Raw genomic sequence first — 11,208 nt, forward strand, 5'->3', positions numbered from 1 at the left:
CCCTACTGCAAGCAGTAAGTAGTGGTTTTTTCCTATTTATAACGAATGTTTCTTAGTGAGCTAACAACATTAGCAATAATTTACCCTGTGTTGTCGAGATCAAACGTGAAATGCTAGGACAGTAACCTTAACCTAAGATAACTAGCAAACTAAGTAACTAGCATAAATAACGAAATAATCTGAAGACCTTACGTTATTTACGCAGAGGTTAATAATATTTCCTGCATGTATTGCCATATAAATCTACAAAATACAACCGTAACGTTAGATGCATCTATATAAATTCCGGGTAGATTTATAATGTAGCCTATATTTCATCAACACATTATTTTTCATAAAGGTCAGGAGCTAACTAGGTTAGTTTGGTTGCTTACAGATATCTCACTCGCTCCTTTTAGGTAACATCACCTTCTCCACCACTTAAGTATTCTAGTCATTTTGTTCAAATATTTTTGGTTTGACAGTTGAAGTATGATTTTTTGGCACTCTTGTGTTTCAGAGTACATCACAGACCTCGTGTACAAATGATGTAGGCTGGCAAACTGATGGCCCTATTGTGTTATCCAGGGGAACACAACTATCTTTGAAAACAATGAGGTCCCACCTTCGATGCAAAGGTAAATTTACTTACCATTAAGTACGTATGTGCTGCATAATATGTTTAGCTAGGTTAGTCAGCTGCTATTTTCTGTTCTACTACTAATCATTAGGAACCGTCTTTGCTAATGGACAGAGAACATGGCTTGTGCCCAGTTATTAGAAATGTTATGTGGGTTACCATTATTTCCCTTACTAATTCTATTTTTTAAACTGGCAGGCATACAGGTGTCAGTGTCGTCTCAAAGTGTGGGGGTAGGCACCACAACTACTGCAATGTCATGGCCAAAAACAATTCACTATACAGGCAAAACCTCTGTAAAATTTATTGCATTTATTAATATTGCATTTTCATAATGCTACTACTGCTAATAACATTTATATGAGAGGGTCACAACTCAATGTAATTGTGTATGACTGTTAATTAGTAGTTACTTCATATTTATTTTTATTGAACCTTAGTAGATAATTAATAGTAGTTCTTCAGGAGGTGTGACAGAATACATTAGTTATTGTTTAGCTAACTGTTACTTAACACAATCATAAAATTGTATTACATACTGATTAGTTAACACATCTTCCTTAGTAGTTAACAGTAGTGAGTTAGGTGTTAATGAATCATTACCTGTTAGTTCTTCAGTAATTCCTTATTAGTTATGCAGTAAGTAAGAAACAGTATTCTAAAGTGTTACCAAATATTGTGCAGCACAACTGTGTTCAACATTGATAATAATAATAATGTTTGTTGAGCAGTAAATCAGTATATTAGAATGATTTCTGAAGATCATGTGACACTGAAGACTGGAGTAATGATGAAAATACAGCTGCAGATCACAGAAATAAATTACAGTTTAACACATATTCACATAGAAAACAGCTATTTTAAATTCTAATAATATTTAACTATTTTTACAGTATTTTTGATTAAATGCAGCCTTGATGAGCAGAAGACACTTTCAAAACTATAACTCTTTCTGACCCTTTTGAACAGTAGTGCAACGCACAAAAATACCTGTACTTAATGTTTCAGACATTCATTCATGTCATTGACATAAATACACACTTAAACATATTGTATATTTTTGTTTACTCACTATAACATTATCTTATTCAAAATGATAAAACATGCTTAAAAATGTAATTCATGCACTGTTCTATGCAAACATGTACTAGTCTATGCAAAAGTGTGATATCCTACTGTACTGGATGTCTGAATACTGATTAATGGTCTTAGAGTGCCATCTACTGGTCATACTGAGTATAGATGTTTTATAGGCCGTATACACCGGTCAAGGAGTACAGTAAACTTAGGATAACCTGGGGAACTTTGGGTGATTTCCAGAATATGAGGAATATGACAGATACATGTAACCAACTGTGATGTATGTTGTCTGGGATCACTGCCAACCAATGGGAGTAGAAGAAGAACTTTTACTTTTTAAAAAATGACGAATATAGACGAACGCTAAAAGATAGACAAGGTGAACAAGTAATTAAATGTGGTAAATCAAACAGACATGGACAATGAGAATAACAGGAACTACCAAATATGGGCAATGAGAAACATATATATGCTCTGTACTGACACTCACAGAATCAGAAGCAGTTGATGTGGCCGCTGCTTCTCGGCTTTATTATCTTGTTATGATAAAGTCTTTTCTTCCACATTTGAAACTCTGCTGTTTTTGAGCCTTTCTAATTGCACGACTGAGATCCAGACCATCGACGAGAGCACGTTTTCCACAACATAAAAGTGGCACCCCAGATGGGACTGGACTGAGGCACCGGTGTCCTGAAGGGGCCGTTGCAGGCGAGGGACCTGGGTTAACACGCAAACAATCCGAAATTACGAGGCCTCAAGGTAAGCAAGTTTTGCTTATATATTTGGATATAAGGAGATTGTTTGCTGGTTGACTAAGGGTTGAGCCTGTGGCGGTGATTTAGGACAGGGCCTCACCAACCAACGGACTTAAAATTATTTAAATGTAAAAAGGTGCATATGGATTGATGAGTTTCAAGTGTTAAAGAACATGCCCATTAGTTAAAAGAGCACAGATGGTGCCAATATAAAGTAGTAGTGAAAAAGCCTAGTGAAGAAGGGCTAGAAGTGTAAAAGCATCTAGTTAAGAGGGATGCTGAATGCCGGCACACGCCTAAGTTGAGAGGCGTGGGGATCTGTGGTTACCGGCCCCGGGATAGGGGGTGACTGCTCGGACAGGTCCGTTTCTAATCGAAACAGTTAGTTTTTGTTCGTTATATGTTATATGTTATATGTAAGTGTTGGTACACTTGAGTAATATATGTTTGTCTAAAAGTAAAAGTGCACGGTTATTTGATAAAACTGCAGAGAAAAATCACGTTAAGATTTGAAAAAGATCATATTGTATTGAATGGAATATTTTAACGGATTATTGAAAATTGAAAGAACTAGAAACACCCCAAAAAATTGGTTGTGTCGTTTGTTTGGGCATTCTCCACAGTGTCGACGCTGTGATCCAAATTGTGAAACTAAATTGTTGATAAAAAGAAAAAGAATTGAAAAGGCAATCTGAGCGCCTGTCTTCCCATTGTTGCGCCAGGGAGAGAAGAAGGGACCCGCGAGGGTGGGGGCTGAGGCTTTCTGTGTGTGTGGACTGATAAAGAGTGTGTGTGTGTGTGAAGTGCTCGAGCAGTGTGTGTGTGTGTGTGCGAAAAGGAAGGAGAGGGAGAGAGAGATTCTGTTATTCTGAGTTTGCCCATACGGAGACATGAAGCGGACAGAAAAAATAAAACACATCGATTTGAATGACCCTGACACTGAACAAGAAAATCAGTTTCAGGCAGTATTGGTACAGACACAAGGTATTCGCAATCATTTTTGGTTGGAATCCAGCTTTATTGATCTCTATGGGCATGAACAGAAATTGACAGAATACAAGAAAAATATCTTTTTCAGAAAATTGATCAAGATTACAAATTTGGGAGAAAAAGTAGCTGAATGGCCAGGAATACCCTGGGAAGATGTGGTGTACAAACATATAACAATTTGACAATTGGCAACTAATTTAGTTGGGCTCTGTACTCCAGCATCTTCCCAATTGGAAAATAAATTAAATGTAAATGACATTAACGATTAATTAGATTAATTAATTTAGAAAAAGATAAAAAAGGGGGGTAAAATGACAGAGATAGAAGAAAAGAGGGAAAAAGAAGGGGAAAAAGGGGTAGAAAACTTCTAATAATGCGGGAAAAAAGGTTATTGATTGATTATATGGAACCCTTAAACCCAATGTGGTGTACAAGAGACGAATTGAACATTAGTATATTCAAGATAAAAGGGTTTTGCATAAAATTAATGCCATCTCTCACTTACATGAGAGGAGACTGTGGAGTTTTGAAGCTTTCAGCTTGGGGGAACACATCATTTGGACAAAAAATAATCTTCAGATAAAAGAACCAAAAGGCATTGGGTCGCCATTTAAGTTATTAACCAGAAAACATATTGGGATTATTTTGAAATATTTGAGGTAAACCAATCAGATTTCTTAAAAAAGGTGATAAAGTCCTCAGCCCAGTACAAGTCCAGGTGTAATCAGGGGTCGGATACTTTTAGTGGTCCTCGTCTGATGAGCTTGGTGAAGATTAGCTATTAAATTTAAATAACTGGGATTAGAGAGGTAAATCACCTAATAAAGAGAGAAATAATTAAATTAAAACAATTTACCAAGCAAATTGATAAATAAAGTTTCACAGTGTCTGCTCCAGTAGAGGTATTGGCCTCTGAGAATCCAGTATGTAAAGAAATAATAAGGGAGCTCTCAAAGAGATGGGCAGAGAGAACAAAGAAATTGGCCACCAAGTGGCCGGTGGAGGGAACATTTAATGTGGCTATGTGTAAAGAAATGGAAGTGTTGATTAAAAATCACAAGACCAATGACAAATCTAGAAAAAGAAATGAAAAAAGGGAACAAGAATTAGGGGTGTTGAATTTATTCAAACAATATGGGATCAAATTACTAAAATTGGAAAGGGAAAATAAAAAGAATTAATTAAAAGAAGAAAGACCACCTCCATATGCTCCTTGCTGTGACCAGGCCGTCAATCAGATGCCAATTATACAGGGAAAAATAGATATAAAAGGGCCCGTAGAATTTGAGGGGTATGTACATGAAACAAGCTCAGACGAAGAGATAGAAGAGCAGAGCTGCCCAGAATCATTGTCATTAGAGAGTAGGGAGGAAAAGTATGCTCACAGGGCTGTGAAGGAGGGGCTGGAGCCACAGGAGGAGGGGCAATGGACGTCTACACCAACGCCACAGCCAAGAAGAGAGAAAGAGAGAGCAACCTATAGGGAGGAGCCAAGGATTGAAAGAAGGGGGACCAAGAACTACAAAGAGAAAAATAAATCAGGTGAGCCTCTCACACATCATCATCTGTCAGCAATGCTAGAAGAATTGGCAGAATGCCACAGGCAAGTGACATCAGCTGGTAGAGGCAGGGAGAGCTGTGAAGAAGGAGAGTCTGATGAATCATCTGAAGGAGGAGCGCCCTCTGCTGACTCAATCCGGGAAGAACTGGCACAGATGGAGGAAAGATGCAACAGGACAAGAGAAAAGATCAAGCAAGCTATCAACATGACAAGAGAAGAATATGACCTGTCAATACTTCAGTGCCAGTCAATCCACCAGCACCAATGAATGTGACTGCTGCACCAGCAAATCAGATTGTAACAGCACAGGCGCCACCTGCTGGACCAGGGAATGCACCACAAGGACAGCAACCAGTGGTAATATATCTCAAGCCAGAGCAAGCAAACAACAGGAATTGGAACAGACCGCAACAAGGAGGACGTGGTAGAGGCAGATTTAACAACAATCAACAGAGACCAGGAATATGCTGGGGATGCAATCAGCCTGGACATCTTAAGAGAGACTGTCCATCCAATCCTTGGATGCAAGACCAATTGATGACATCAGGGGTTAATTATGAACAACAACCAGTACAGACCCGAGCTCAAGGACCTGTCAACCCGTGGCGTGGTCCTAATCAAGGTTACTAGGGCTGCCCAGAGAATCCTGAGGGGAGGAACCAACTTCCAATGATATCTTCGGATGCTGATCAAGAACCAATGTTGCGAGTTAATATCGAAGGAAAACCAATAACTCTTATGCTCGATACAGGGGCATCGTACTCATGCTTAAATCCAAGATATGCCTCGCACCTCCCTATGTCTGGAAAATATATAAAGACAGTAGGATTCTCGGGAGTGACTCAGCTATTCCTATGACGACCCCTGTGAGCATAAGCTTAGAAGACACTGAAATAAGATTACCAATTTTAGTTTCAGAACATACACCTGTCAATTTGTTAGGTAGGGATGCTATATGTAAATTGAAAATGCAAATATGGTGTACTCCAGATGGAATTTATATAAATGATAGGGCAGTGAGACAAATGAATCTTACAGAATTACAACAAACACAAGAGCCATGTGCTAACATGTATTGGTTAGGAGATTTGAATGAAGACGTAGAAAAAAACACTTAGCAAATGGGGAAGATACATAAGGGAACAACTTTGTGAACCAAGTCTACCAAAAACTGAATTTCATTGTACTATGAAGTATGATGAAAGCAAAGACCCTGATTTTGAAAAAAGATGGTTAAAAGACACAAAAGGACTGACAATCACTATGATGTCACAATATATAGTGATAGGACCAAAAGGCGCAGCTATGCAGATAGATAGAGAAAAATTAATTGATGAATGGTTTGAGGTGTCCAATTCAGTTACCCATGTTACTTTGTATGTAAATAAAAATTGTGTTTCTAAAAACTTAGGCCCCATGATGCATGAAGCAGAAAAAAGCGAATGGTAAGCTACAGAGAATCTTCTAATATTTCAATAAGGAATAAAAAAGACAATTGAGGGATTAATGGCAGCAAGAGTACTCATTGAAACTAATAGCCATAGTAACACTCCAATATTCCCAGTAGCTAAAGCAGATTATTAAATTATTAAAATTAAATTAACATGGCGTCTGGTACATGATCTGAGAGCAGTAAATGTGGAGGACTGGCCTGCTGAGGTTCCAAATCCACATACGCTGTTAACTAATGTTTTATGTACTGTTCTAATATATTCCTGATCTCTGACGCGCATGGTTTTGACCATTGCGCGAGGGGGGAAGTGATTAGAAAGGTAAAGCGCCAAGGTTTTTGGTTTCCTTATTTGCAGGGAATACTGGTCAAGTATCTATCTGAACCCCCCCGTAGCTTATGTAATTGATTGCACATTTGACGTTGAGTGCTTCAACAAGACAAAAGGGAAAAATGACCTAGGAAAATTCAAGGGAAATTGTGTAGTTATTTGGAATTAAATAGAGAAATGTATCAAGACCCAAATGTGTATTTGGATGCAATTGGCCAACCTAGAGGGATACCAGAAAAATTTAAAGCAAGAAATGATGGAAATGAAGGAAATGAGCAAGTAGGGGAAGGAAATGAAGGAAATGAGCAAGTAGGGGAAGGAAATGAGCAAGTAGAAGCCGAGAAAGGAGGAGTTTGTGTGATGTTTGGTTCTGACTGTTGTACCTATATCCCAAATAATACAGCACCGGATGGATCATTCACCCAAGCAATGGAGAAACTGAAAAAAATCTGAGAGAGGAAGTGGCTAAGAATGCTGGAGCAGATAAGCAGATTGGAAACTGGTTAAATTCAATTTTTGGGTCATGGGGGGAATGGTTGATTAAGGTGGGCATCGTAATAGCAATTGCTATTGTTGTGTTTTTTGCACTGTTTTGTTGTGTTATACCTTTCATCAGATCCATGCTAGCCAGTGCTGCAGCCAAACAGATGCTAAGCATATCAGTAAGACCAACCGGAGTTGACATTGGATATGCTCACGGATACACTGTGGGCCCTGGACTGGACGAACTAGACGACTTTGACCTGGAAGAGACTATTCTGTGAAACCTTTCCTGAAAGAACGACGGAGTGGTAGGGAAGGGGTGCCTTTTAATTTTTTATACTTCTTTATTTTCACTTTTGTAGATATATTAGAGGTGTGGGATAGTGTAGGGAGAGAGATAGGGGTACTATGTATTTTCCTTTGGCATATGCCCCTTCCTGAAGTCATTTACTCCTTATATCATTTATATTTACTCCTTATATCATTTATATTGAAATTAATTTACTAATCTTAAATGTATAATGTGAATACTGAAAGAAAAAGGGAACGATAAGGGTATGAAGCAGGTCATTGTCCATGTTATGAGGCATTGCAACCAGAAAAAGGGAATGACAAGGAAGGATTAATTGGTATCTGAAAGGTGATTGAGGGTCTGACCCAAGTCAGGAGTGCAATAACAGTGTTTATTCATTTAGCCCAGCCTTCAGAGATCAATATGCATTTTTTCTATACTTATTTTTATGCTATTACACTAACATTCCATTAGTTACTATAACAATGATTGCTGTATACACTGGAACATGTCGTCAGAAAGGAAGAAGGAAGGATCGACGAGCACCTCAGTGCTTAGCAACACGAGTAGATTCAACTGGGGTTTAAAAACCCACCATCTACTCCAACACCAGATAGGGCTGGAGGAAGCTCCTCTGGCAACGAAGGATAACATCACCAGATAGCGCTCTAGGCTACCGGAAATGCCTAGAGTTCCTCTGGCTGCGTGGGACAAACCAGTGTTTTAAATCTATTTTCTAGATGTATTGATTAATCACTCATATATTCTACATAACCATGACAACCATGGGCAAGGCTTGAACATTTTGTGCACATGCTTACACACACATTAATGATTGAATTATTAATCCCGAAAAGTATGGTTGGATAGGAAGACAGATTCTTTTACTCTCCTCTAGTCAAAGGTGAGGAGAGATGTTTGGGTCTGGCTTCCTCTGGAGTGCGGTATCATGAAGAAACAATCTAACAAGAGGTTATGAGAGGCCGCACGCTGGCTGAAAGAGGGTATAAACTGAGGGGTGGACTCATGGAACTGCACTCTAGGTAATGAACATGATTGTGAGACTTAGTAAAGTCTCAAAGAGAGGAATATATTGTATATTTTTGTTTACTCACTATAACATTATCTTATTCAAAATGATAAAACATGCTTAAAAATGTAATTCATGCACTGTTCTATGCAAACATGTACTAGTCTATGCAAAAGTGTGATATCCTACTGTACTGGATGTCTGAATACTGATTAATGGTCTTAGAGTGCCATCTACTGGTCATACTGAGTATAGATGTTTTATAGGCCGTATACACCGGTCAAGGAGTACAGTAAACTTAGGATAACCTGGGGAACTTTGGGTGATTTCCAGAATATGAGGAATATGACAGATACATGTAACCAACTGTGATGTATGTTGTCTGGGATCACTGCCAACCAATGGGAGTAGAAGAAGAACTTTTACTTTTTAAAAAATGACGAATATAGACGAACGCTAAAAGATAGACAAGGTGAACAAGTAATTAAATGTGGTAAATCAAACAGACATGGACAATGAGAATAACAGGAACTACCAAATATGGGCAATGAGAAACATATATATATGCTCTGTACTGACACTCACAGAATCAGAAGCAGTTGATGTGGCCGCTGCTTCTCGGCTTTATTATCTTGTTATGATAAAGTCTTTTCTTCCACATTTGAAACTCTGCTGTTTTTGAGCCTTTCTAATTGCACCAACTGAGATCCAGACCATCGACGAGAGCACGTTTTCCACAACAAACATTGTATATTTACACACTCATGCACACACACACACACACACGTAAATGAAAGTGTGGTGAAGAGAGAAGAACAGAATTTGGGCTCAGCTGCTGATCTGAATGAGTAGTTCTTCAGCAGAACATGAGAGAGAGTGTGTGTGTGTGTGTGTGTGTGTGTGTCTATGTGTCTGTGTGTGTGTGTGTGTGTGTGTGTGTGTGTGTGTGTGTGTGTGTGAGAGAGAGAGACACGCGTGTGTTTAACACAGACAGGACGAGGTACGTCACTCATGTGTCGACTGCTGATACACACACGCAATATCCCTATATAATACATGTTTATGATGCTTATGGTCCAAAAATAAACTAATAACTCAAATATGGTGTGAGAACTTCTTGTTTATAGATCTGTTGTATTAAATCAGTGATGCTGGTAAACATCACACACACACATCTCAGCACTACAGGTGCAGCGACACACACACACACACACTGATTGTAAATGTGAACGAGACGAGAGCTTTCTGTGGAGAGAGGAATAATCAGGCGTCTGAAGGGTCTCATAAAGGGCTGGGTATCGATATTTTTTTTCGATATCAGTTTTAATAAGATTACATTAACTCAAAAAACTATTTTTTAATGTTGATATTTATACAGACTCCAAGCCTCATCTCCTGAGTCACTGCACAAAGGAACAAAATATATCCAATAAATAATTTTTAATAAAGTTCAAATAGTTTTCAGTTTACACATCTGTTAGGATACGTTTACATTAGTGCGTGTTCATTTTAAAACACATCATCATTTCTAGGTTGTTAAAGACTTCAAGAAATTTAAAATCTTCATCCACTTTCATAAGTGGGTGTTTTATTTTCTTTCACCATATGTTTTATTGTTATTAAATTCTGGTGTAGTATGTCTAATTATTTGAATGCATAAAAACAACTTATTTATTTAAATTTATTCTTAAAATAGCCTAATGAAATGTTTTATTTTTCCTCAGAAATTCTGTGTTCTGTATCTGGTTTTCAAATGAAGACATAAAACATTAATTTAATTTCTTTAAATTATTGAAAATCAAAGTTTATTTATTTTGGCAAACAAAGGGGGTTTACTATTAAAATTTAATAACTGTTGTGTGATCATTACTAAAAAAAATAATAAGTTTTAATAATTTTAATAGTAGGCTAGTATTAGCAGTATGTACTGTCTGCTGAACAATATTAATATTTATGCCGCAGTCTTCCGAGTTAAACCGAACTTTTATTTTGACGGGTTGCCTGGAATACCTTTACAGTTCTGTGTGTATATGATATGACGCAAGTTTTACTCAAACGGTAAAATGCTCATTAATTGACTCTCACAGCAGTTCTGGAGATGTTGTTCATGTGTTTGTCCTCATTTAGTGAGGCGGCAGACGCTGAAATGACCGCGAGCGTCACGCGAGCTTCAGTCTGTGTTTAGTAAACAAACTGCGCGATATAGAGAGCAGACTGCTCCGTGCGCTTTATAATCGCTCTCGCGGAGGTCAAACACTGATCTATCAGCACCGCGTCACTTCTAGTCAAACACACCTAGTGCTGCAGGATTATTGGCTCACTGACGGTGATGAGATTAACCCCTTAGGTATCGAAATTTGGTACCGAACGACAAGACGTTTTTCGATACTCGGTGGTATCGAGGCAATTCGGTCGGTGCCTAAAAAGTATCGAACTCGATACCCAGCCCTACTCATAATGAAATGCGTGAGCGGCACACGAGCACAAAAGAGCCATTCACTCAATCATTTCATTAACATCAGAGAGAGAACAGCAGACACAGACACATGAAACACTCCTGTCACCTCAAACACAGCTCTCAGAGAAAAACATCCACTCAAACCTCAATCTATGAAAA

The sequence above is a fragment of the Barbus barbus genome (genome assembly GCF_936440315.1).
Source record: "Barbus barbus genome assembly, chromosome: 41".
Lineage (NCBI taxonomy): Eukaryota > Metazoa > Chordata > Actinopteri > Cypriniformes > Cyprinidae > Barbus > Barbus barbus.